Source organism: Mytilus trossulus, chromosome 1, assembly GCF_036588685.1.
Source record: "Mytilus trossulus isolate FHL-02 chromosome 1, PNRI_Mtr1.1.1.hap1, whole genome shotgun sequence".
NCBI lineage: Eukaryota > Metazoa > Mollusca > Bivalvia > Mytilida > Mytilidae > Mytilus > Mytilus trossulus.
This window is the reverse complement of record NC_086373.1, coordinates 10299016-10322036: the sequence shown is the minus strand read 5'-3', so window position 1 is coordinate 10322036 and position 23021 is coordinate 10299016. Positions and strand designations below refer to the sequence as shown.

The 23021-nt window shown below is 40.6% G+C and overlaps 48 non-coding genes across 48 annotated transcripts; all 48 read left to right on the top strand.

The window, feature by feature from the left end:
- Window positions 1–334: 334 nt before the first annotated feature.
- Trnav-cac (transfer RNA valine (anticodon CAC)) lies at window positions 335–407 on the top strand. Its single transcript has one exon. It is a non-coding gene; the product is annotated as a tRNA-Val (tRNA).
- Window positions 408–738: 331 nt separating this feature from the next.
- Window positions 739–811, top strand: Trnap-agg (transfer RNA proline (anticodon AGG)). The gene has a single exon. It is a non-coding gene; the product is annotated as a tRNA-Pro (tRNA).
- Window positions 812–1145: 334 nt separating this feature from the next.
- Window positions 1146–1217, top strand: Trnap-ugg (transfer RNA proline (anticodon UGG)). Its single transcript has one exon. It is a non-coding gene; the product is annotated as a tRNA-Pro (tRNA).
- A 535-nt stretch (window positions 1218–1752) lies between these two features.
- On the top strand, window positions 1753–1825 carry Trnav-cac (transfer RNA valine (anticodon CAC)). The gene has a single exon. It is a non-coding gene; the product is annotated as a tRNA-Val (tRNA).
- Window positions 1826–2155: 330 nt separating this feature from the next.
- Trnap-agg (transfer RNA proline (anticodon AGG)) lies at window positions 2156–2227 on the top strand. The gene has a single exon. It is a non-coding gene; the product is annotated as a tRNA-Pro (tRNA).
- Window positions 2228–2560: 333 nt separating this feature from the next.
- Window positions 2561–2632, top strand: Trnap-ugg (transfer RNA proline (anticodon UGG)). Its single transcript has one exon. It is a non-coding gene; the product is annotated as a tRNA-Pro (tRNA).
- A 534-nt stretch (window positions 2633–3166) lies between these two features.
- On the top strand, window positions 3167–3239 carry Trnav-cac (transfer RNA valine (anticodon CAC)). The gene has a single exon. It is a non-coding gene; the product is annotated as a tRNA-Val (tRNA).
- Window positions 3240–3569: 330 nt separating this feature from the next.
- Trnap-agg (transfer RNA proline (anticodon AGG)) lies at window positions 3570–3641 on the top strand. The gene has a single exon. It is a non-coding gene; the product is annotated as a tRNA-Pro (tRNA).
- Window positions 3642–3974: 333 nt separating this feature from the next.
- Trnap-ugg (transfer RNA proline (anticodon UGG)) lies at window positions 3975–4046 on the top strand. The gene has a single exon. It is a non-coding gene; the product is annotated as a tRNA-Pro (tRNA).
- Window positions 4047–4580: 534 nt separating this feature from the next.
- Window positions 4581–4653, top strand: Trnav-cac (transfer RNA valine (anticodon CAC)). Its single transcript has one exon. It is a non-coding gene; the product is annotated as a tRNA-Val (tRNA).
- Window positions 4654–4983: 330 nt separating this feature from the next.
- Window positions 4984–5055, top strand: Trnap-agg (transfer RNA proline (anticodon AGG)). Its single transcript has one exon. It is a non-coding gene; the product is annotated as a tRNA-Pro (tRNA).
- Window positions 5056–5388: 333 nt separating this feature from the next.
- Window positions 5389–5460, top strand: Trnap-ugg (transfer RNA proline (anticodon UGG)). The gene has a single exon. It is a non-coding gene; the product is annotated as a tRNA-Pro (tRNA).
- Window positions 5461–5994: 534 nt separating this feature from the next.
- Window positions 5995–6067, top strand: Trnav-cac (transfer RNA valine (anticodon CAC)). The gene has a single exon. It is a non-coding gene; the product is annotated as a tRNA-Val (tRNA).
- A 330-nt stretch (window positions 6068–6397) lies between these two features.
- Trnap-agg (transfer RNA proline (anticodon AGG)) lies at window positions 6398–6469 on the top strand. The gene has a single exon. It is a non-coding gene; the product is annotated as a tRNA-Pro (tRNA).
- Window positions 6470–6802: 333 nt separating this feature from the next.
- On the top strand, window positions 6803–6874 carry Trnap-ugg (transfer RNA proline (anticodon UGG)). The gene has a single exon. It is a non-coding gene; the product is annotated as a tRNA-Pro (tRNA).
- Window positions 6875–7408: 534 nt separating this feature from the next.
- On the top strand, window positions 7409–7481 carry Trnav-cac (transfer RNA valine (anticodon CAC)). Its single transcript has one exon. It is a non-coding gene; the product is annotated as a tRNA-Val (tRNA).
- Window positions 7482–7811: 330 nt separating this feature from the next.
- Trnap-agg (transfer RNA proline (anticodon AGG)) lies at window positions 7812–7883 on the top strand. The gene has a single exon. It is a non-coding gene; the product is annotated as a tRNA-Pro (tRNA).
- Window positions 7884–8216: 333 nt separating this feature from the next.
- Trnap-ugg (transfer RNA proline (anticodon UGG)) lies at window positions 8217–8288 on the top strand. The gene has a single exon. It is a non-coding gene; the product is annotated as a tRNA-Pro (tRNA).
- A 534-nt stretch (window positions 8289–8822) lies between these two features.
- On the top strand, window positions 8823–8895 carry Trnav-cac (transfer RNA valine (anticodon CAC)). Its single transcript has one exon. It is a non-coding gene; the product is annotated as a tRNA-Val (tRNA).
- Window positions 8896–9225: 330 nt separating this feature from the next.
- Window positions 9226–9297, top strand: Trnap-agg (transfer RNA proline (anticodon AGG)). Its single transcript has one exon. It is a non-coding gene; the product is annotated as a tRNA-Pro (tRNA).
- Window positions 9298–9630: 333 nt separating this feature from the next.
- Window positions 9631–9702, top strand: Trnap-ugg (transfer RNA proline (anticodon UGG)). Its single transcript has one exon. It is a non-coding gene; the product is annotated as a tRNA-Pro (tRNA).
- Window positions 9703–10236: 534 nt separating this feature from the next.
- On the top strand, window positions 10237–10309 carry Trnav-cac (transfer RNA valine (anticodon CAC)). Its single transcript has one exon. It is a non-coding gene; the product is annotated as a tRNA-Val (tRNA).
- Window positions 10310–10639: 330 nt separating this feature from the next.
- Trnap-agg (transfer RNA proline (anticodon AGG)) lies at window positions 10640–10711 on the top strand. Its single transcript has one exon. It is a non-coding gene; the product is annotated as a tRNA-Pro (tRNA).
- Window positions 10712–11044: 333 nt separating this feature from the next.
- Trnap-ugg (transfer RNA proline (anticodon UGG)) lies at window positions 11045–11116 on the top strand. The gene has a single exon. It is a non-coding gene; the product is annotated as a tRNA-Pro (tRNA).
- A 534-nt stretch (window positions 11117–11650) lies between these two features.
- On the top strand, window positions 11651–11723 carry Trnav-cac (transfer RNA valine (anticodon CAC)). Its single transcript has one exon. It is a non-coding gene; the product is annotated as a tRNA-Val (tRNA).
- A 330-nt stretch (window positions 11724–12053) lies between these two features.
- Trnap-agg (transfer RNA proline (anticodon AGG)) lies at window positions 12054–12125 on the top strand. The gene has a single exon. It is a non-coding gene; the product is annotated as a tRNA-Pro (tRNA).
- Window positions 12126–12458: 333 nt separating this feature from the next.
- Trnap-ugg (transfer RNA proline (anticodon UGG)) lies at window positions 12459–12530 on the top strand. The gene has a single exon. It is a non-coding gene; the product is annotated as a tRNA-Pro (tRNA).
- Window positions 12531–13064: 534 nt separating this feature from the next.
- Window positions 13065–13137, top strand: Trnav-cac (transfer RNA valine (anticodon CAC)). The gene has a single exon. It is a non-coding gene; the product is annotated as a tRNA-Val (tRNA).
- Window positions 13138–13467: 330 nt separating this feature from the next.
- On the top strand, window positions 13468–13539 carry Trnap-agg (transfer RNA proline (anticodon AGG)). Its single transcript has one exon. It is a non-coding gene; the product is annotated as a tRNA-Pro (tRNA).
- Window positions 13540–13872: 333 nt separating this feature from the next.
- On the top strand, window positions 13873–13944 carry Trnap-ugg (transfer RNA proline (anticodon UGG)). Its single transcript has one exon. It is a non-coding gene; the product is annotated as a tRNA-Pro (tRNA).
- Window positions 13945–14478: 534 nt separating this feature from the next.
- Trnav-cac (transfer RNA valine (anticodon CAC)) lies at window positions 14479–14551 on the top strand. Its single transcript has one exon. It is a non-coding gene; the product is annotated as a tRNA-Val (tRNA).
- Window positions 14552–14881: 330 nt separating this feature from the next.
- On the top strand, window positions 14882–14953 carry Trnap-agg (transfer RNA proline (anticodon AGG)). Its single transcript has one exon. It is a non-coding gene; the product is annotated as a tRNA-Pro (tRNA).
- Window positions 14954–15286: 333 nt separating this feature from the next.
- Trnap-ugg (transfer RNA proline (anticodon UGG)) lies at window positions 15287–15358 on the top strand. Its single transcript has one exon. It is a non-coding gene; the product is annotated as a tRNA-Pro (tRNA).
- Window positions 15359–15892: 534 nt separating this feature from the next.
- Trnav-cac (transfer RNA valine (anticodon CAC)) lies at window positions 15893–15965 on the top strand. Its single transcript has one exon. It is a non-coding gene; the product is annotated as a tRNA-Val (tRNA).
- Window positions 15966–16295: 330 nt separating this feature from the next.
- Window positions 16296–16367, top strand: Trnap-agg (transfer RNA proline (anticodon AGG)). Its single transcript has one exon. It is a non-coding gene; the product is annotated as a tRNA-Pro (tRNA).
- Window positions 16368–16700: 333 nt separating this feature from the next.
- Window positions 16701–16772, top strand: Trnap-ugg (transfer RNA proline (anticodon UGG)). Its single transcript has one exon. It is a non-coding gene; the product is annotated as a tRNA-Pro (tRNA).
- Window positions 16773–17306: 534 nt separating this feature from the next.
- Window positions 17307–17379, top strand: Trnav-cac (transfer RNA valine (anticodon CAC)). The gene has a single exon. It is a non-coding gene; the product is annotated as a tRNA-Val (tRNA).
- A 330-nt stretch (window positions 17380–17709) lies between these two features.
- Window positions 17710–17781, top strand: Trnap-agg (transfer RNA proline (anticodon AGG)). Its single transcript has one exon. It is a non-coding gene; the product is annotated as a tRNA-Pro (tRNA).
- Window positions 17782–18114: 333 nt separating this feature from the next.
- Window positions 18115–18186, top strand: Trnap-ugg (transfer RNA proline (anticodon UGG)). The gene has a single exon. It is a non-coding gene; the product is annotated as a tRNA-Pro (tRNA).
- A 534-nt stretch (window positions 18187–18720) lies between these two features.
- On the top strand, window positions 18721–18793 carry Trnav-cac (transfer RNA valine (anticodon CAC)). The gene has a single exon. It is a non-coding gene; the product is annotated as a tRNA-Val (tRNA).
- Window positions 18794–19123: 330 nt separating this feature from the next.
- Trnap-agg (transfer RNA proline (anticodon AGG)) lies at window positions 19124–19195 on the top strand. The gene has a single exon. It is a non-coding gene; the product is annotated as a tRNA-Pro (tRNA).
- Window positions 19196–19528: 333 nt separating this feature from the next.
- Window positions 19529–19600, top strand: Trnap-ugg (transfer RNA proline (anticodon UGG)). The gene has a single exon. It is a non-coding gene; the product is annotated as a tRNA-Pro (tRNA).
- A 534-nt stretch (window positions 19601–20134) lies between these two features.
- Window positions 20135–20207, top strand: Trnav-cac (transfer RNA valine (anticodon CAC)). The gene has a single exon. It is a non-coding gene; the product is annotated as a tRNA-Val (tRNA).
- A 330-nt stretch (window positions 20208–20537) lies between these two features.
- On the top strand, window positions 20538–20609 carry Trnap-agg (transfer RNA proline (anticodon AGG)). Its single transcript has one exon. It is a non-coding gene; the product is annotated as a tRNA-Pro (tRNA).
- A 333-nt stretch (window positions 20610–20942) lies between these two features.
- Window positions 20943–21014, top strand: Trnap-ugg (transfer RNA proline (anticodon UGG)). Its single transcript has one exon. It is a non-coding gene; the product is annotated as a tRNA-Pro (tRNA).
- Window positions 21015–21548: 534 nt separating this feature from the next.
- Window positions 21549–21621, top strand: Trnav-cac (transfer RNA valine (anticodon CAC)). Its single transcript has one exon. It is a non-coding gene; the product is annotated as a tRNA-Val (tRNA).
- Window positions 21622–21951: 330 nt separating this feature from the next.
- Trnap-agg (transfer RNA proline (anticodon AGG)) lies at window positions 21952–22023 on the top strand. The gene has a single exon. It is a non-coding gene; the product is annotated as a tRNA-Pro (tRNA).
- A 333-nt stretch (window positions 22024–22356) lies between these two features.
- Window positions 22357–22428, top strand: Trnap-ugg (transfer RNA proline (anticodon UGG)). Its single transcript has one exon. It is a non-coding gene; the product is annotated as a tRNA-Pro (tRNA).
- Window positions 22429–23021: the final 593 nt, after the last annotated feature.

Below are 23021 nucleotides of genomic sequence, written 5' to 3'. Positions count from 1 at the left end.
GAAGAATGTTTTATTTTCGTTTGTTCAGGCTGTAAAACAACTTACCTTGATTATCACCATCAACTTGTGCAATGAAGGAAATGTCGGTATCGGATTTAGCTAGCGTATAAGTAGGATACACATGGAGACGACAGAGCTAGAAGTGTCTGCTTTTCAATTGATTGTGCAGAAGAAAGGGCAAACCCCATCCCATGCCAAGAGAATTTCCGTGACGGCGAAAATTAACACGAACACGCACCTGTTGCATGCGGAAACGGGTGCTATTCATCTTGATTGCACCATTTTTTAATCGGACCTTGCTTGAAATATGGAAAACTTCGCTCTTACTTCAACTGTTTCCGTAGTGTAGTGGTAATCACGTCCGCTTCACACGCGGAAGGTCCTGGGTTCGAGCCCCAGCGGAAACATATTAATTTTTGGGTAATTCGGATCATCGTGAACTGTGCTTATTATAGTGCCTTGAGATAGTACTCCTTCGGTGTTCTTTTGCAGCCGACGCATGTCGTTCATGTTAAATTGAACATATCACCTCTAATTAAAATCTTTGAAATCGTCTACACTAAGAACCTTAGACAAAGTTCTTTAAAGCAGGTGACTTTTAATAATTTGCCGTCCTGATTTCAAAGGTAACAAAGCAAGAGAGGGCCAAACGTATAACCCAAGGCAACACGAAAATAGCAACAAGCGGTGTCATTTCTGAATTTTATAACTATTATTTAAACGTAAGTCAGCTATACAGGCTCGTTGGTCTAGGGGTTATGATTCTCGCTTAGGGTGCGAGAGGTCCCGGGTTCGAATCCCGGACGAGCCCAATTTTTGCCTAATATTGTCAATGCGTGGCGAAATCTCAAAACTGTTTTCAATACCAGTCGATGGGATATTCAAAGAAAATACACCGCTAATTCGAACGTCAATTAGAATGCATTTAACAGTATTCAGAAGGAGAAAAATACATGCAGCAATACAACAGTTATTGTTTGAATTTTTGTTGGTTTTTTATTGTTTGATCTCGAGCAATGTAAGGTGAATTTCTAGTCAACTTAGAATTTCTAATATGTGTCTTGGCAGGTAAACTCCTTTGCCACGTATGGAGAATAACTTTATTCTATAGTTAAATACGGAAAATGTAACTCTAACTATCAAGCGGCTCGTTGGTCTAGGGGTATGATTCTCGCTTTGGGTGCGAGAGGTCCCGGGTTCGAATCCCGGACGAGCCCGTTAATTTTTGGAACGGTTTATAGGCGTTTGGATTCAATGAAATTGTACTTTTGTATCTGCCATTGACATTCAAAGCAGTCTGGCTCAGAAATTGCTCAGCATGTTGTCCCATCACTGATGAGGAAAAGTGGTCAAATGGAGATAGAGGAGTTGACATTCTGGTACATGCATTTGTATTCCGATGATTTTGACCTTTTTTCGAAGAATGTTTTATTTTCGTTTGTTCAGGCTGTAAAACAACCTTACCTTGATTATCACCATCAACTTGTGCAATGAAGGAAATGTCGGTATCGGATTTAGCTAGCGTATAAGTAGGATACACATGGAGACGACAGAGCTAGAAGTGTCTGCTTTTCAATTGATTGTGCAGAAGAAAGGCAAACCCCATCCCATGCCAAGAGAATTTCCGTGACGGCGAAAATTAACACGAACACGCACCTGTTGCATGCGGAAACGGGTGCTATTCATCTTGATTGCACCATTTTTTAATCGGACCTTGCTTGAAATATGGAAAACTTCGCTCTTACTTCAACTGTTTCCGTAGTGTAGTGGTAATCACGTCCGCTTCACACGCGGAAGGTCCTGGGTTCGAGCCCCAGCGGAAACATATTAATTTTTGGGTAATTCGGATCATCGTGAACTGTGCTTATTATAGTGCCTTGAGATAGTACTCCTTCGGTGTTCTTTTGCAGCCGACGCATGTCGTTCATGTTAAATTGAACATATCACCTCTAATTAAAATCTTTGAAATCGTCTACACTAAGAACCTTAGACAAAGTTCTTTAAAGCAGGTGACTTTTAATAATTTGCCGTCCTGATTTCAAAGGTAACAAAGCAAGAGAGGCCAAACGTATAACCCAAGGCAACACGAAAATAGCAACAAGCGGTGTCATTTCTGAATTTTATAACTATTATTTAAACGTAAGTCAGCTATACAGGCTCGTTGGTCTAGGGGTATGATTCTCGCTTAGGGTGCGAGAGGTCCCGGGTTCGAATCCCGGACGAGCCCAATTTTTGCCTAATATTGTCAATGCGTGGCGAATCTCAAAACTGTTTTCAATACCAGTCGATGGGATATTCAAAGAAAATACACCGCTAATTCGAACGTCAATTAGAATGCATTTAACAGTATTCAGAAGGAGAAAAATACATGCAGCAATACAACAGTTATTGTTTGAATTTTTGTTGGTTTTTTATTGTTTGATCTCGAGCAATGTAAGGTGAATTTCTAGTCAACTTAGAATTTCTAATATGTGTCTTGGCAGGTAAACTCCTTTGCCACGTATGGAGAATAACTTTATTCTATAGTTAAATACGGAAAATGTAACTCTAACTATCAAGCGGCTCGTTGGTCTAGGGGTATGATTCTCGCTTTGGGTGCGAGAGGTCCCGGGTTCGAATCCCGGACGAGCCCGTTAATTTTTGGAACGGTTTATAGGCGTTTGGATTCAATGAAATTGTACTTTTGTATCTGCCATTGACATTCAAAGCAGTCTGGCTCAGAAATTGCTCAGCATGTTGTCCCATCACTGATGAGGAAAAGTGGTCAAATGGAGATAGAGGAGTTGACATTCTGGTACATGCATTTGTATTCCGATGATTTTGACCTTTTTTCGAAGAATGTTTTATTTTCGTTTGTTCAGGCTGTAAAACAACTTACCTTGATTATCACCATCAACTTGTGCAATGAAGGAAATGTCGGTATCGGATTTAGCTAGCGTATAAGTAGGATACACATGGAGACGACAGAGCTAGAAGTGTCTGCTTTTCAATTGATTGTGCAGAAGAAAGGCAAACCCCATCCCATGCCAAGAGAATTTCCGTGACGGCGAAAATTAACACGAACACGCACCTGTTGCATGCGGAAACGGGTGCTATTCATCTTGATTGCACCATTTTTTAATCGGACCTTGCTTGAAATATGGAAAACTTCGCTCTTACTTCAACTGTTTCCGTAGTGTAGTGGTAATCACGTCCGCTTCACACGCGGAAGGTCCTGGGTTCGAGCCCCAGCGGAAACATATTAATTTTTGGGTAATTCGGATCATCGTGAACTGTGCTTATTATAGTGCCTTGAGATAGTACTCCTTCGGTGTTCTTTTGCAGCCGACGCATGTCGTTCATGTTAAATTGAACATATCACCTCTAATTAAAATCTTTGAAATCGTCTACACTAAGAACCTTAGACAAAGTTCTTTAAAGCAGGTGACTTTTAATAATTTGCCGTCCTGATTTCAAAGGTAACAAAGCAAGAGAGGCCAAACGTATAACCCAAGGCAACACGAAAATAGCAACAAGCGGTGTCATTTCTGAATTTTATAACTATTATTTAAACGTAAGTCAGCTATACAGGCTCGTTGGTCTAGGGGTATGATTCTCGCTTAGGGTGCGAGAGGTCCCGGGTTCGAATCCCGGACGAGCCCAATTTTTGCCTAATATTGTCAATGCGTGGCGAATCTCAAAACTGTTTTCAATACCAGTCGATGGGATATTCAAAGAAAATACACCGCTAATTCGAACGTCAATTAGAATGCATTTAACAGTATTCAGAAGGAGAAAAATACATGCAGCAATACAACAGTTATTGTTTGAATTTTTGTTGGTTTTTTATTGTTTGATCTCGAGCAATGTAAGGTGAATTTCTAGTCAACTTAGAATTTCTAATATGTGTCTTGGCAGGTAAACTCCTTTGCCACGTATGGAGAATAACTTTATTCTATAGTTAAATACGGAAAATGTAACTCTAACTATCAAGCGGCTCGTTGGTCTAGGGGTATGATTCTCGCTTTGGGTGCGAGAGGTCCCGGGTTCGAATCCCGGACGAGCCCGTTAATTTTTGGAACGGTTTATAGGCGTTTGGATTCAATGAAATTGTACTTTTGTATCTGCCATTGACATTCAAAGCAGTCTGGCTCAGAAATTGCTCAGCATGTTGTCCCATCACTGATGAGGAAAAGTGGTCAAATGGAGATAGAGGAGTTGACATTCTGGTACATGCATTTGTATTCCGATGATTTTGACCTTTTTTCGAAGAATGTTTTATTTTCGTTTGTTCAGGCTGTAAAACAACTTACCTTGATTATCACCATCAACTTGTGCAATGAAGGAAATGTCGGTATCGGATTTAGCTAGCGTATAAGTAGGATACACATGGAGACGACAGAGCTAGAAGTGTCTGCTTTTCAATTGATTGTGCAGAAGAAAGGCAAACCCCATCCCATGCCAAGAGAATTTCCGTGACGGCGAAAATTAACACGAACACGCACCTGTTGCATGCGGAAACGGGTGCTATTCATCTTGATTGCACCATTTTTTAATCGGACCTTGCTTGAAATATGGAAAACTTCGCTCTTACTTCAACTGTTTCCGTAGTGTAGTGGTAATCACGTCCGCTTCACACGCGGAAGGTCCTGGGTTCGAGCCCCAGCGGAAACATATTAATTTTTGGGTAATTCGGATCATCGTGAACTGTGCTTATTATAGTGCCTTGAGATAGTACTCCTTCGGTGTTCTTTTGCAGCCGACGCATGTCGTTCATGTTAAATTGAACATATCACCTCTAATTAAAATCTTTGAAATCGTCTACACTAAGAACCTTAGACAAAGTTCTTTAAAGCAGGTGACTTTTAATAATTTGCCGTCCTGATTTCAAAGGTAACAAAGCAAGAGAGGCCAAACGTATAACCCAAGGCAACACGAAAATAGCAACAAGCGGTGTCATTTCTGAATTTTATAACTATTATTTAAACGTAAGTCAGCTATACAGGCTCGTTGGTCTAGGGGTATGATTCTCGCTTAGGGTGCGAGAGGTCCCGGGTTCGAATCCCGGACGAGCCCAATTTTTGCCTAATATTGTCAATGCGTGGCGAATCTCAAAACTGTTTTCAATACCAGTCGATGGGATATTCAAAGAAAATACACCGCTAATTCGAACGTCAATTAGAATGCATTTAACAGTATTCAGAAGGAGAAAAATACATGCAGCAATACAACAGTTATTGTTTGAATTTTTGTTGGTTTTTTATTGTTTGATCTCGAGCAATGTAAGGTGAATTTCTAGTCAACTTAGAATTTCTAATATGTGTCTTGGCAGGTAAACTCCTTTGCCACGTATGGAGAATAACTTTATTCTATAGTTAAATACGGAAAATGTAACTCTAACTATCAAGCGGCTCGTTGGTCTAGGGGTATGATTCTCGCTTTGGGTGCGAGAGGTCCCGGGTTCGAATCCCGGACGAGCCCGTTAATTTTTGGAACGGTTTATAGGCGTTTGGATTCAATGAAATTGTACTTTTGTATCTGCCATTGACATTCAAAGCAGTCTGGCTCAGAAATTGCTCAGCATGTTGTCCCATCACTGATGAGGAAAAGTGGTCAAATGGAGATAGAGGAGTTGACATTCTGGTACATGCATTTGTATTCCGATGATTTTGACCTTTTTTCGAAGAATGTTTTATTTTCGTTTGTTCAGGCTGTAAAACAACTTACCTTGATTATCACCATCAACTTGTGCAATGAAGGAAATGTCGGTATCGGATTTAGCTAGCGTATAAGTAGGATACACATGGAGACGACAGAGCTAGAAGTGTCTGCTTTTCAATTGATTGTGCAGAAGAAAGGCAAACCCCATCCCATGCCAAGAGAATTTCCGTGACGGCGAAAATTAACACGAACACGCACCTGTTGCATGCGGAAACGGGTGCTATTCATCTTGATTGCACCATTTTTTAATCGGACCTTGCTTGAAATATGGAAAACTTCGCTCTTACTTCAACTGTTTCCGTAGTGTAGTGGTAATCACGTCCGCTTCACACGCGGAAGGTCCTGGGTTCGAGCCCCAGCGGAAACATATTAATTTTTGGGTAATTCGGATCATCGTGAACTGTGCTTATTATAGTGCCTTGAGATAGTACTCCTTCGGTGTTCTTTTGCAGCCGACGCATGTCGTTCATGTTAAATTGAACATATCACCTCTAATTAAAATCTTTGAAATCGTCTACACTAAGAACCTTAGACAAAGTTCTTTAAAGCAGGTGACTTTTAATAATTTGCCGTCCTGATTTCAAAGGTAACAAAGCAAGAGAGGCCAAACGTATAACCCAAGGCAACACGAAAATAGCAACAAGCGGTGTCATTTCTGAATTTTATAACTATTATTTAAACGTAAGTCAGCTATACAGGCTCGTTGGTCTAGGGGTATGATTCTCGCTTAGGGTGCGAGAGGTCCCGGGTTCGAATCCCGGACGAGCCCAATTTTTGCCTAATATTGTCAATGCGTGGCGAATCTCAAAACTGTTTTCAATACCAGTCGATGGGATATTCAAAGAAAATACACCGCTAATTCGAACGTCAATTAGAATGCATTTAACAGTATTCAGAAGGAGAAAAATACATGCAGCAATACAACAGTTATTGTTTGAATTTTTGTTGGTTTTTTATTGTTTGATCTCGAGCAATGTAAGGTGAATTTCTAGTCAACTTAGAATTTCTAATATGTGTCTTGGCAGGTAAACTCCTTTGCCACGTATGGAGAATAACTTTATTCTATAGTTAAATACGGAAAATGTAACTCTAACTATCAAGCGGCTCGTTGGTCTAGGGGTATGATTCTCGCTTTGGGTGCGAGAGGTCCCGGGTTCGAATCCCGGACGAGCCCGTTAATTTTTGGAACGGTTTATAGGCGTTTGGATTCAATGAAATTGTACTTTTGTATCTGCCATTGACATTCAAAGCAGTCTGGCTCAGAAATTGCTCAGCATGTTGTCCCATCACTGATGAGGAAAAGTGGTCAAATGGAGATAGAGGAGTTGACATTCTGGTACATGCATTTGTATTCCGATGATTTTGACCTTTTTTCGAAGAATGTTTTATTTTCGTTTGTTCAGGCTGTAAAACAACTTACCTTGATTATCACCATCAACTTGTGCAATGAAGGAAATGTCGGTATCGGATTTAGCTAGCGTATAAGTAGGATACACATGGAGACGACAGAGCTAGAAGTGTCTGCTTTTCAATTGATTGTGCAGAAGAAAGGCAAACCCCATCCCATGCCAAGAGAATTTCCGTGACGGCGAAAATTAACACGAACACGCACCTGTTGCATGCGGAAACGGGTGCTATTCATCTTGATTGCACCATTTTTTAATCGGACCTTGCTTGAAATATGGAAAACTTCGCTCTTACTTCAACTGTTTCCGTAGTGTAGTGGTAATCACGTCCGCTTCACACGCGGAAGGTCCTGGGTTCGAGCCCCAGCGGAAACATATTAATTTTTGGGTAATTCGGATCATCGTGAACTGTGCTTATTATAGTGCCTTGAGATAGTACTCCTTCGGTGTTCTTTTGCAGCCGACGCATGTCGTTCATGTTAAATTGAACATATCACCTCTAATTAAAATCTTTGAAATCGTCTACACTAAGAACCTTAGACAAAGTTCTTTAAAGCAGGTGACTTTTAATAATTTGCCGTCCTGATTTCAAAGGTAACAAAGCAAGAGAGGCCAAACGTATAACCCAAGGCAACACGAAAATAGCAACAAGCGGTGTCATTTCTGAATTTTATAACTATTATTTAAACGTAAGTCAGCTATACAGGCTCGTTGGTCTAGGGGTATGATTCTCGCTTAGGGTGCGAGAGGTCCCGGGTTCGAATCCCGGACGAGCCCAATTTTTGCCTAATATTGTCAATGCGTGGCGAATCTCAAAACTGTTTTCAATACCAGTCGATGGGATATTCAAAGAAAATACACCGCTAATTCGAACGTCAATTAGAATGCATTTAACAGTATTCAGAAGGAGAAAAATACATGCAGCAATACAACAGTTATTGTTTGAATTTTTGTTGGTTTTTTATTGTTTGATCTCGAGCAATGTAAGGTGAATTTCTAGTCAACTTAGAATTTCTAATATGTGTCTTGGCAGGTAAACTCCTTTGCCACGTATGGAGAATAACTTTATTCTATAGTTAAATACGGAAAATGTAACTCTAACTATCAAGCGGCTCGTTGGTCTAGGGGTATGATTCTCGCTTTGGGTGCGAGAGGTCCCGGGTTCGAATCCCGGACGAGCCCGTTAATTTTTGGAACGGTTTATAGGCGTTTGGATTCAATGAAATTGTACTTTTGTATCTGCCATTGACATTCAAAGCAGTCTGGCTCAGAAATTGCTCAGCATGTTGTCCCATCACTGATGAGGAAAAGTGGTCAAATGGAGATAGAGGAGTTGACATTCTGGTACATGCATTTGTATTCCGATGATTTTGACCTTTTTTCGAAGAATGTTTTATTTTCGTTTGTTCAGGCTGTAAAACAACTTACCTTGATTATCACCATCAACTTGTGCAATGAAGGAAATGTCGGTATCGGATTTAGCTAGCGTATAAGTAGGATACACATGGAGACGACAGAGCTAGAAGTGTCTGCTTTTCAATTGATTGTGCAGAAGAAAGGCAAACCCCATCCCATGCCAAGAGAATTTCCGTGACGGCGAAAATTAACACGAACACGCACCTGTTGCATGCGGAAACGGGTGCTATTCATCTTGATTGCACCATTTTTTAATCGGACCTTGCTTGAAATATGGAAAACTTCGCTCTTACTTCAACTGTTTCCGTAGTGTAGTGGTAATCACGTCCGCTTCACACGCGGAAGGTCCTGGGTTCGAGCCCCAGCGGAAACATATTAATTTTTGGGTAATTCGGATCATCGTGAACTGTGCTTATTATAGTGCCTTGAGATAGTACTCCTTCGGTGTTCTTTTGCAGCCGACGCATGTCGTTCATGTTAAATTGAACATATCACCTCTAATTAAAATCTTTGAAATCGTCTACACTAAGAACCTTAGACAAAGTTCTTTAAAGCAGGTGACTTTTAATAATTTGCCGTCCTGATTTCAAAGGTAACAAAGCAAGAGAGGCCAAACGTATAACCCAAGGCAACACGAAAATAGCAACAAGCGGTGTCATTTCTGAATTTTATAACTATTATTTAAACGTAAGTCAGCTATACAGGCTCGTTGGTCTAGGGGTATGATTCTCGCTTAGGGTGCGAGAGGTCCCGGGTTCGAATCCCGGACGAGCCCAATTTTTGCCTAATATTGTCAATGCGTGGCGAATCTCAAAACTGTTTTCAATACCAGTCGATGGGATATTCAAAGAAAATACACCGCTAATTCGAACGTCAATTAGAATGCATTTAACAGTATTCAGAAGGAGAAAAATACATGCAGCAATACAACAGTTATTGTTTGAATTTTTGTTGGTTTTTTATTGTTTGATCTCGAGCAATGTAAGGTGAATTTCTAGTCAACTTAGAATTTCTAATATGTGTCTTGGCAGGTAAACTCCTTTGCCACGTATGGAGAATAACTTTATTCTATAGTTAAATACGGAAAATGTAACTCTAACTATCAAGCGGCTCGTTGGTCTAGGGGTATGATTCTCGCTTTGGGTGCGAGAGGTCCCGGGTTCGAATCCCGGACGAGCCCGTTAATTTTTGGAACGGTTTATAGGCGTTTGGATTCAATGAAATTGTACTTTTGTATCTGCCATTGACATTCAAAGCAGTCTGGCTCAGAAATTGCTCAGCATGTTGTCCCATCACTGATGAGGAAAAGTGGTCAAATGGAGATAGAGGAGTTGACATTCTGGTACATGCATTTGTATTCCGATGATTTTGACCTTTTTTCGAAGAATGTTTTATTTTCGTTTGTTCAGGCTGTAAAACAACTTACCTTGATTATCACCATCAACTTGTGCAATGAAGGAAATGTCGGTATCGGATTTAGCTAGCGTATAAGTAGGATACACATGGAGACGACAGAGCTAGAAGTGTCTGCTTTTCAATTGATTGTGCAGAAGAAAGGCAAACCCCATCCCATGCCAAGAGAATTTCCGTGACGGCGAAAATTAACACGAACACGCACCTGTTGCATGCGGAAACGGGTGCTATTCATCTTGATTGCACCATTTTTTAATCGGACCTTGCTTGAAATATGGAAAACTTCGCTCTTACTTCAACTGTTTCCGTAGTGTAGTGGTAATCACGTCCGCTTCACACGCGGAAGGTCCTGGGTTCGAGCCCCAGCGGAAACATATTAATTTTTGGGTAATTCGGATCATCGTGAACTGTGCTTATTATAGTGCCTTGAGATAGTACTCCTTCGGTGTTCTTTTGCAGCCGACGCATGTCGTTCATGTTAAATTGAACATATCACCTCTAATTAAAATCTTTGAAATCGTCTACACTAAGAACCTTAGACAAAGTTCTTTAAAGCAGGTGACTTTTAATAATTTGCCGTCCTGATTTCAAAGGTAACAAAGCAAGAGAGGCCAAACGTATAACCCAAGGCAACACGAAAATAGCAACAAGCGGTGTCATTTCTGAATTTTATAACTATTATTTAAACGTAAGTCAGCTATACAGGCTCGTTGGTCTAGGGGTATGATTCTCGCTTAGGGTGCGAGAGGTCCCGGGTTCGAATCCCGGACGAGCCCAATTTTTGCCTAATATTGTCAATGCGTGGCGAATCTCAAAACTGTTTTCAATACCAGTCGATGGGATATTCAAAGAAAATACACCGCTAATTCGAACGTCAATTAGAATGCATTTAACAGTATTCAGAAGGAGAAAAATACATGCAGCAATACAACAGTTATTGTTTGAATTTTTGTTGGTTTTTTATTGTTTGATCTCGAGCAATGTAAGGTGAATTTCTAGTCAACTTAGAATTTCTAATATGTGTCTTGGCAGGTAAACTCCTTTGCCACGTATGGAGAATAACTTTATTCTATAGTTAAATACGGAAAATGTAACTCTAACTATCAAGCGGCTCGTTGGTCTAGGGGTATGATTCTCGCTTTGGGTGCGAGAGGTCCCGGGTTCGAATCCCGGACGAGCCCGTTAGTTTTTGGAACGGTTTATAGGCGTTTGGATTCAATGAAATTGTACTTTTGTATCTGCCATTGACATTCAAAGCAGTCTGGCTCAGAAATTGCTCAGCATGTTGTCCCATCACTGATGAGGAAAAGTGGTCAAATGGAGATAGAGGAGTTGACATTCTGGTACATGCATTTGTATTCCGATGATTTTGACCTTTTTTCGAAGAATGTTTTATTTTCGTTTGTTCAGGCTGTAAAACAACTTACCTTGATTATCACCATCAACTTGTGCAATGAAGGAAATGTCGGTATCGGATTTAGCTAGCGTATAAGTAGGATACACATGGAGACGACAGAGCTAGAAGTGTCTGCTTTTCAATTGATTGTGCAGAAGAAAGGCAAACCCCATCCCATGCCAAGAGAATTTCCGTGACGGCGAAAATTAACACGAACACGCACCTGTTGCATGCGGAAACGGGTGCTATTCATCTTGATTGCACCATTTTTTAATCGGACCTTGCTTGAAATATGGAAAACTTCGCTCTTACTTCAACTGTTTCCGTAGTGTAGTGGTAATCACGTCCGCTTCACACGCGGAAGGTCCTGGGTTCGAGCCCCAGCGGAAACATATTAATTTTTGGGTAATTCGGATCATCGTGAACTGTGCTTATTATAGTGCCTTGAGATAGTACTCCTTCGGTGTTCTTTTGCAGCCGACGCATGTCGTTCATGTTAAATTGAACATATCACCTCTAATTAAAATCTTTGAAATCGTCTACACTAAGAACCTTAGACAAAGTTCTTTAAAGCAGGTGACTTTTAATAATTTGCCGTCCTGATTTCAAAGGTAACAAAGCAAGAGAGGCCAAACGTATAACCCAAGGCAACACGAAAATAGCAACAAGCGGTGTCATTTCTGAATTTTATAACTATTATTTAAACGTAAGTCAGCTATACAGGCTCGTTGGTCTAGGGGTATGATTCTCGCTTAGGGTGCGAGAGGTCCCGGGTTCGAATCCCGGACGAGCCCAATTTTTGCCTAATATTGTCAATGCGTGGCGAATCTCAAAACTGTTTTCAATACCAGTCGATGGGATATTCAAAGAAAATACACCGCTAATTCGAACGTCAATTAGAATGCATTTAACAGTATTCAGAAGGAGAAAAATACATGCAGCAATACAACAGTTATTGTTTGAATTTTTGTTGGTTTTTTATTGTTTGATCTCGAGCAATGTAAGGTGAATTTCTAGTCAACTTAGAATTTCTAATATGTGTCTTGGCAGGTAAACTCCTTTGCCACGTATGGAGAATAACTTTATTCTATAGTTAAATACGGAAAATGTAACTCTAACTATCAAGCGGCTCGTTGGTCTAGGGGTATGATTCTCGCTTTGGGTGCGAGAGGTCCCGGGTTCGAATCCCGGACGAGCCCGTTAGTTTTTGGAACGGTTTATAGGCGTTTGGATTCAATGAAATTGTACTTTTGTATCTGCCATTGACATTCAAAGCAGTCTGGCTCAGAAATTGCTCAGCATGTTGTCCCATCACTGATGAGGAAAAGTGGTCAAATGGAGATAGAGGAGTTGACATTCTGGTACATGCATTTGTATTCCGATGATTTTGACCTTTTTTCGAAGAATGTTTTATTTTCGTTTGTTCAGGCTGTAAAACAACTTACCTTGATTATCACCATCAACTTGTGCAATGAAGGAAATGTCGGTATCGGATTTAGCTAGCGTATAAGTAGGATACACATGGAGACGACAGAGCTAGAAGTGTCTGCTTTTCAATTGATTGTGCAGAAGAAAGGCAAACCCCATCCCATGCCAAGAGAATTTCCGTGACGGCGAAAATTAACACGAACACGCACCTGTTGCATGCGGAAACGGGTGCTATTCATCTTGATTGCACCATTTTTTAATCGGACCTTGCTTGAAATATGGAAAACTTCGCTCTTACTTCAACTGTTTCCGTAGTGTAGTGGTAATCACGTCCGCTTCACACGCGGAAGGTCCTGGGTTCGAGCCCCAGCGGAAACATATTAATTTTTGGGTAATTCGGATCATCGTGAACTGTGCTTATTATAGTGCCTTGAGATAGTACTCCTTCGGTGTTCTTTTGCAGCCGACGCATGTCGTTCATGTTAAATTGAACATATCACCTCTAATTAAAATCTTTGAAATCGTCTACACTAAGAACCTTAGACAAAGTTCTTTAAAGCAGGTGACTTTTAATAATTTGCCGTCCTGATTTCAAAGGTAACAAAGCAAGAGAGGCCAAACGTATAACCCAAGGCAACACGAAAATAGCAACAAGCGGTGTCATTTCTGAATTTTATAACTATTATTTAAACGTAAGTCAGCTATACAGGCTCGTTGGTCTAGGGGTATGATTCTCGCTTAGGGTGCGAGAGGTCCCGGGTTCGAATCCCGGACGAGCCCAATTTTTGCCTAATATTGTCAATGCGTGGCGAATCTCAAAACTGTTTTCAATACCAGTCGATGGGATATTCAAAGAAAATACACCGCTAATTCGAACGTCAATTAGAATGCATTTAACAGTATTCAGAAGGAGAAAAATACATGCAGCAATACAACAGTTATTGTTTGAATTTTTGTTGGTTTTTTATTGTTTGATCTCGAGCAATGTAAGGTGAATTTCTAGTCAACTTAGAATTTCTAATATGTGTCTTGGCAGGTAAACTCCTTTGCCACGTATGGAGAATAACTTTATTCTATAGTTAAATACGGAAAATGTAACTCTAACTATCAAGCGGCTCGTTGGTCTAGGGGTATGATTCTCGCTTTGGGTGCGAGAGGTCCCGGGTTCGAATCCCGGACGAGCCCGTTAATTTTTGGAACGGTTTATAGGCGTTTGGATTCAATGAAATTGTACTTTTGTATCTGCCATTGACATTCAAAGCAGTCTGGCTCAGAAATTGCTCAGCATGTTGTCCCATCACTGATGAGGAAAAGTGGTCAAATGGAGATAGAGGAGTTGACATTCTGGTACATGCATTTGTATTCCGATGATTTTGACCTTTTTTCGAAGAATGTTTTATTTTCGTTTGTTCAGGCTGTAAAACAACTTACCTTGATTATCACCATCAACTTGTGCAATGAAGGAAATGTCGGTATCGGATTTAGCTAGCGTATAAGTAGGATACACATGGAGACGACAGAGCTAGAAGTGTCTGCTTTTCAATTGATTGTGCAGAAGAAAGGCAAACCCCATCCCATGCCAAGAGAATTTCCGTGACGGCGAAAATTAACACGAACACGCACCTGTTGCATGCGGAAACGGGTGCTATTCATCTTGATTGCACCATTTTTTAATCGGACCTTGCTTGAAATATGGAAAACTTCGCTCTTACTTCAACTGTTTCCGTAGTGTAGTGGTAATCACGTCCGCTTCACACGCGGAAGGTCCTGGGTTCGAGCCCCAGCGGAAACATATTAATTTTTGGGTAATTCGGATCATCGTGAACTGTGCTTATTATAGTGCCTTGAGATAGTACTCCTTCGGTGTTCTTTTGCAGCCGACGCATGTCGTTCATGTTAAATTGAACATATCACCTCTAATTAAAATCTTTGAAATCGTCTACACTAAGAACCTTAGACAAAGTTCTTTAAAGCAGGTGACTTTTAATAATTTGCCGTCCTGATTTCAAAGGTAACAAAGCAAGAGAGGCCAAACGTATAACCCAAGGCAACACGAAAATAGCAACAAGCGGTGTCATTTCTGAATTTTATAACTATTATTTAAACGTAAGTCAGCTATACAGGCTCGTTGGTCTAGGGGTATGATTCTCGCTTAGGGTGCGAGAGGTCCCGGGTTCGAATCCCGGACGAGCCCAATTTTTGCCTAATATTGTCAATGCGTGGCGAATCTCAAAACTGTTTTCAATACCAGTCGATGGGATATTCAAAGAAAATACACCGCTAATTCGAACGTCAATTAGAATGCATTTAACAGTATTCAGAAGGAGAAAAATACATGCAGCAATACAACAGTTATTGTTTGAATTTTTGTTGGTTTTTTATTGTTTGATCTCGAGCAATGTAAGGTGAATTTCTAGTCAACTTAGAATTTCTAATATGTGTCTTGGCAGGTAAACTCCTTTGCCACGTATGGAGAATAACTTTATTCTATAGTTAAATACGGAAAATGTAACTCTAACTATCAAGCGGCTCGTTGGTCTAGGGGTATGATTCTCGCTTTGGGTGCGAGAGGTCCCGGGTTCGAATCCCGGACGAGCCCGTTAATTTTTGGAACGGTTTATAGGCGTTTGGATTCAATGAAATTGTACTTTTGTATCTGCCATTGACATTCAAAGCAGTCTGGCTCAGAAATTGCTCAGCATGTTGTCCCATCACTGATGAGGAAAAGTGGTCAAATGGAGATAGAGGAGTTGACATTCTGGTACATGCATTTGTATTCCGATGATTTTGACCTTTTTTCGAAGAATGTTTTATTTTCGTTTGTTCAGGCTGTAAAACAACTTACCTTGATTATCACCATCAACTTGTGCAATGAAGGAAATGTCGGTATCGGATTTAGCTAGCGTATAAGTAGGATACACATGGAGACGACAGAGCTAGAAGTGTCTGCTTTTCAATTGATTGTGCAGAAGAAAGGCAAACCCCATCCCATGCCAAGAGAATTTCCGTGACGGCGAAAATTAACACGAACACGCACCTGTTGCATGCGGAAACGGGTGCTATTCATCTTGATTGCACCATTTTTTAATCGGACCTTGCTTGAAATATGGAAAACTTCGCTCTTACTTCAACTGTTTCCGTAGTGTAGTGGTAATCACGTCCGCTTCACACGCGGAAGGTCCTGGGTTCGAGCCCCAGCGGAAACATATTAATTTTTGGGTAATTCGGATCATCGTGAACTGTGCTTATTATAGTGCCTTGAGATAGTACTCCTTCGGTGTTCTTTTGCAGCCGACGCATGTCGTTCATGTTAAATTGAACATATCACCTCTAATTAAAATCTTTGAAATCGTCTACACTAAGAACCTTAGACAAAGTTCTTTAAAGCAGGTGACTTTTAATAATTTGCCGTCCTGATTTCAAAGGTAACAAAGCAAGAGAGGCCAAACGTATAACCCAAGGCAACACGAAAATAGCAACAAGCGGTGTCATTTCTGAATTTTATAACTATTATTTAAACGTAAGTCAGCTATACAGGCTCGTTGGTCTAGGGGTATGATTCTCGCTTAGGGTGCGAGAGGTCCCGGGTTCGAATCCCGGACGAGCCCAATTTTTGCCTAATATTGTCAATGCGTGGCGAATCTCAAAACTGTTTTCAATACCAGTCGATGGGATATTCAAAGAAAATACACCGCTAATTCGAACGTCAATTAGAATGCATTTAACAGTATTCAGAAGGAGAAAAATACATGCAGCAATACAACAGTTATTGTTTGAATTTTTGTTGGTTTTTTATTGTTTGATCTCGAGCAATGTAAGGTGAATTTCTAGTCAACTTAGAATTTCTAATATGTGTCTTGGCAGGTAAACTCCTTTGCCACGTATGGAGAATAACTTTATTCTATAGTTAAATACGGAAAATGTAACTCTAACTATCAAGCGGCTCGTTGGTCTAGGGGTATGATTCTCGCTTTGGGTGCGAGAGGTCCCGGGTTCGAATCCCGGACGAGCCCGTTAATTTTTGGAACGGTTTATAGGCGTTTGGATTCAATGAAATTGTACTTTTGTATCTGCCATTGACATTCAAAGCAGTCTGGCTCAGAAATTGCTCAGCATGTTGTCCCATCACTGATGAGGAAAAGTGGTCAAATGGAGATAGAGGAGTTGACATTCTGGTACATGCATTTGTATTCCGATGATTTTGACCTTTTTTCGAAGAATGTTTTATTTTCGTTTGTTCAGGCTGTAAAACAACTTACCTTGATTATCACCATCAACTTGTGCAATGAAGGAAATGTCGGTATCGGATTTAGCTAGCGTATAAGTAGGATACACATGGAGACGACAGAGCTAGAAGTGTCTGCTTTTCAATTGATTGTGCAGAAGAAAGGCAAACCCCATCCCATGCCAAGAGAATTTCCGTGACGGCGAAAATTAACACGAACACGCACCTGTTGCATGCGGAAACGGGTGCTATTCATCTTGATTGCACCATTTTTTAATCGGACCTTGCTTGAAATATGGAAAACTTCGCTCTTACTTCAACTGTTTCCGTAGTGTAGTGGTAATCACGTCCGCTTCACACGCGGAAGGTCCTGGGTTCGAGCCCCAGCGGAAACATATTAATTTTTGGGTAATTCGGATCATCGTGAACTGTGCTTATTATAGTGCCTTGAGATAGTACTCCTTCGGTGTTCTTTTGCAGCCGACGCATGTCGTTCATGTTAAATTGAACATATCACCTCTAATTAAAATCTTTGAAATCGTCTACACTAAGAACCTTAGACAAAGTTCTTTAAAGCAGGTGACTTTTAATAATTTGCCGTCCTGATTTCAAAGGTAACAAAGCAAGAGAGGCCAAACGTATAACCCAAGGCAACACGAAAATAGCAACAAGCGGTGTCATTTCTGAATTTTATAACTATTATTTAAACGTAAGTCAGCTATACAGGCTCGTTGGTCTAGGGGTATGATTCTCGCTTAGGGTGCGAGAGGTCCCGGGTTCGAATCCCGGACGAGCCCAATTTTTGCCTAATATTGTCAATGCGTGGCGAATCTCAAAACTGTTTTCAATACCAGTCGATGGGATATTCAAAGAAAATACACCGCTAATTCGAACGTCAATTAGAATGCATTTAACAGTATTCAGAAGGAGAAAAATACATGCAGCAATACAACAGTTATTGTTTGAATTTTTGTTGGTTTTTTATTGTTTGATCTCGAGCAATGTAAGGTGAATTTCTAGTCAACTTAGAATTTCTAATATGTGTCTTGGCAGGTAAACTCCTTTGCCACGTATGGAGAATAACTTTATTCTATAGTTAAATACGGAAAATGTAACTCTAACTATCAAGCGGCTCGTTGGTCTAGGGGTATGATTCTCGCTTTGGGTGCGAGAGGTCCCGGGTTCGAATCCCGGACGAGCCCGTTAATTTTTGGAACGGTTTATAGGCGTTTGGATTCAATGAAATTGTACTTTTGTATCTGCCATTGACATTCAAAGCAGTCTGGCTCAGAAATTGCTCAGCATGTTGTCCCATCACTGATGAGGAAAAGTGGTCAAATGGAGATAGAGGAGTTGACATTCTGGTACATGCATTTGTATTCCGATGATTTTGACCTTTTTTCGAAGAATGTTTTATTTTCGTTTGTTCAGGCTGTAAAACAACTTACCTTGATTATCACCATCAACTTGTGCAATGAAGGAAATGTCGGTATCGGATTTAGCTAGCGTATAAGTAGGATACACATGGAGACGACAGAGCTAGAAGTGTCTGCTTTTCAATTGATTGTGCAGAAGAAAGGCAAACCCCATCCCATGCCAAGAGAATTTCCGTGACGGCGAAAATTAACACGAACACGCACCTGTTGCATGCGGAAACGGGTGCTATTCATCTTGATTGCACCATTTTTTAATCGGACCTTGCTTGAAATATGGAAAACTTCGCTCTTACTTCAACTGTTTCCGTAGTGTAGTGGTAATCACGTCCGCTTCACACGCGGAAGGTCCTGGGTTCGAGCCCCAGCGGAAACATATTAATTTTTGGGTAATTCGGATCATCGTGAACTGTGCTTATTATAGTGCCTTGAGATAGTACTCCTTCGGTGTTCTTTTGCAGCCGACGCATGTCGTTCATGTTAAATTGAACATATCACCTCTAATTAAAATCTTTGAAATCGTCTACACTAAGAACCTTAGACAAAGTTCTTTAAAGCAGGTGACTTTTAATAATTTGCCGTCCTGATTTCAAAGGTAACAAAGCAAGAGAGGCCAAACGTATAACCCAAGGCAACACGAAAATAGCAACAAGCGGTGTCATTTCTGAATTTTATAACTATTATTTAAACGTAAGTCAGCTATACAGGCTCGTTGGTCTAGGGGTATGATTCTCGCTTAGGGTGCGAGAGGTCCCGGGTTCGAATCCCGGACGAGCCCAATTTTTGCCTAATATTGTCAATGCGTGGCGAATCTCAAAACTGTTTTCAATACCAGTCGATGGGATATTCAAAGAAAATACACCGCTAATTCGAACGTCAATTAGAATGCATTTAACAGTATTCAGAAGGAGAAAAATACATGCAGCAATACAACAGTTATTGTTTGAATTTTTGTTGGTTTTTTATTGTTTGATCTCGAGCAATGTAAGGTGAATTTCTAGTCAACTTAGAATTTCTAATATGTGTCTTGGCAGGTAAACTCCTTTGCCACGTATGGAGAATAACTTTATTCTATAGTTAAATACGGAAAATGTAACTCTAACTATCAAGCGGCTCGTTGGTCTAGGGGTATGATTCTCGCTTTGGGTGCGAGAGGTCCCGGGTTCGAATCCCGGACGAGCCCGTTAATTTTTGGAACGGTTTATAGGCGTTTGGATTCAATGAAATTGTACTTTTGTATCTGCCATTGACATTCAAAGCAGTCTGGCTCAGAAATTGCTCAGCATGTTGTCCCATCACTGATGAGGAAAAGTGGTCAAATGGAGATAGAGGAGTTGACATTCTGGTACATGCATTTGTATTCCGATGATTTTGACCTTTTTTCGAAGAATGTTTTATTTTCGTTTGTTCAGGCTGTAAAACAACTTACCTTGATTATCACCATCAACTTGTGCAATGAAGGAAATGTCGGTATCGGATTTAGCTAGCGTATAAGTAGGATACACATGGAGACGACAGAGCTAGAAGTGTCTGCTTTTCAATTGATTGTGCAGAAGAAAGGCAAACCCCATCCCATGCCAAGAGAATTTCCGTGACGGCGAAAATTAACACGAACACGCACCTGTTGCATGCGGAAACGGGTGCTATTCATCTTGATTGCACCATTTTTTAATCGGACCTTGCTTGAAATATGGAAAACTTCGCTCTTACTTCAACTGTTTCCGTAGTGTAGTGGTAATCACGTCCGCTTCACACGCGGAAGGTCCTGGGTTCGAGCCCCAGCGGAAACATATTAATTTTTGGGTAATTCGGATCATCGTGAACTGTGCTTATTATAGTGCCTTGAGATAGTACTCCTTCGGTGTTCTTTTGCAGCCGACGCATGTCGTTCATGTTAAATTGAACATATCACCTCTAATTAAAATCTTTGAAATCGTCTACACTAAGAACCTTAGACAAAGTTCTTTAAAGCAGGTGACTTTTAATAATTTGCCGTCCTGATTTCAAAGGTAACAAAGCAAGAGAGGCCAAACGTATAACCCAAGGCAACACGAAAATAGCAACAAGCGGTGTCATTTCTGAATTTTATAACTATTATTTAAACGTAAGTCAGCTATACAGGCTCGTTGGTCTAGGGGTATGATTCTCGCTTAGGGTGCGAGAGGTCCCGGGTTCGAATCCCGGACGAGCCCAATTTTTGCCTAATATTGTCAATGCGTGGCGAATCTCAAAACTGTTTTCAATACCAGTCGATGGGATATTCAAAGAAAATACACCGCTAATTCGAACGTCAATTAGAATGCATTTAACAGTATTCAGAAGGAGAAAAATACATGCAGCAATACAACAGTTATTGTTTGAATTTTTGTTGGTTTTTTATTGTTTGATCTCGAGCAATGTAAGGTGAATTTCTAGTCAACTTAGAATTTCTAATATGTGTCTTGGCAGGTAAACTCCTTTGCCACGTATGGAGAATAACTTTATTCTATAGTTAAATACGGAAAATGTAACTCTAACTATCAAGCGGCTCGTTGGTCTAGGGGTATGATTCTCGCTTTGGGTGCGAGAGGTCCCGGGTTCGAATCCCGGACGAGCCCGTTAATTTTTGGAACGGTTTATAGGCGTTTGGATTCAATGAAATTGTACTTTTGTATCTGCCATTGACATTCAAAGCAGTCTGGCTCAGAAATTGCTCAGCATGTTGTCCCATCACTGATGAGGAAAAGTGGTCAAATGGAGATAGAGGAGTTGACATTCTGGTACATGCATTTGTATTCCGATGATTTTGACCTTTTTTCGAAGAATGTTTTATTTTCGTTTGTTCAGGCTGTAAAACAACTTACCTTGATTATCACCATCAACTTGTGCAATGAAGGAAATGTCGGTATCGGATTTAGCTAGCGTATAAGTAGGATACACATGGAGACGACAGAGCTAGAAGTGTCTGCTTTTCAATTGATTGTGCAGAAGAAAGGCAAACCCCATCCCATGCCAAGAGAATTTCCGTGACGGCGAAAATTAACACGAACACGCACCTGTTGCATGCGGAAACGGGTGCTATTCATCTTGATTGCACCATTTTTTAATCGGACCTTGCTTGAAATATGGAAAACTTCGCTCTTACTTCAACTGTTTCCGTAGTGTAGTGGTAATCACGTCCGCTTCACACGCGGAAGGTCCTGGGTTCGAGCCCCAGCGGAAACATATTAATTTTTGGGTAATTCGGATCATCGTGAACTGTGCTTATTATAGTGCCTTGAGATAGTACTCCTTCGGTGTTCTTTTGCAGCCGACGCATGTCGTTCATGTTAAATTGAACATATCACCTCTAATTAAAATCTTTGAAATCGTCTACACTAAGAACCTTAGACAAAGTTCTTTAAAGCAGGTGACTTTTAATAATTTGCCGTCCTGATTTCAAAGGTAACAAAGCAAGAGAGGCCAAACGTATAACCCAAGGCAACACGAAAATAGCAACAAGCGGTGTCATTTCTGAATTTTATAACTATTATTTAAACGTAAGTCAGCTATACAGGCTCGTTGGTCTAGGGGTATGATTCTCGCTTAGGGTGCGAGAGGTCCCGGGTTCGAATCCCGGACGAGCCCAATTTTTGCCTAATATTGTCAATGCGTGGCGAATCTCAAAACTGTTTTCAATACCAGTCGATGGGATATTCAAAGAAAATACACCGCTAATTCGAACGTCAATTAGAATGCATTTAACAGTATTCAGAAGGAGAAAAATACATGCAGCAATACAACAGTTATTGTTTGAATTTTTGTTGGTTTTTTATTGTTTGATCTCGAGCAATGTAAGGTGAATTTCTAGTCAACTTAGAATTTCTAATATGTGTCTTGGCAGGTAAACTCCTTTGCCACGTATGGAGAATAACTTTATTCTATAGTTAAATACGGAAAATGTAACTCTAACTATCAAGCGGCTCGTTGGTCTAGGGGTATGATTCTCGCTTTGGGTGCGAGAGGTCCCGGGTTCGAATCCCGGACGAGCCCGTTAATTTTTGGAACGGTTTATAGGCGTTTGGATTCAATGAAATTGTACTTTTGTATCTGCCATTGACATTCAAAGCAGTCTGGCTCAGAAATTGCTCAGCATGTTGTCCCATCACTGATGAGGAAAAGTGGTCAAATGGAGATAGAGGAGTTGACATTCTGGTACATGCATTTGTATTCCGATGATTTTGACCTTTTTTCGAAGAATGTTTTATTTTCGTTTGTTCAGGCTGTAAAACAACTTACCTTGATTATCACCATCAACTTGTGCAATGAAGGAAATGTCGGTATCGGATTTAGCTAGCGTATAAGTAGGATACACATGGAGACGACAGAGCTAGAAGTGTCTGCTTTTCAATTGATTGTGCAGAAGAAAGGCAAACCCCATCCCATGCCAAGAGAATTTCCGTGACGGCGAAAATTAACACGAACACGCACCTGTTGCATGCGGAAACGGGTGCTATTCATCTTGATTGCACCATTTTTTAATCGGACCTTGCTTGAAATATGGAAAACTTCGCTCTTACTTCAACTGTTTCCGTAGTGTAGTGGTAATCACGTCCGCTTCACACGCGGAAGGTCCTGGGTTCGAG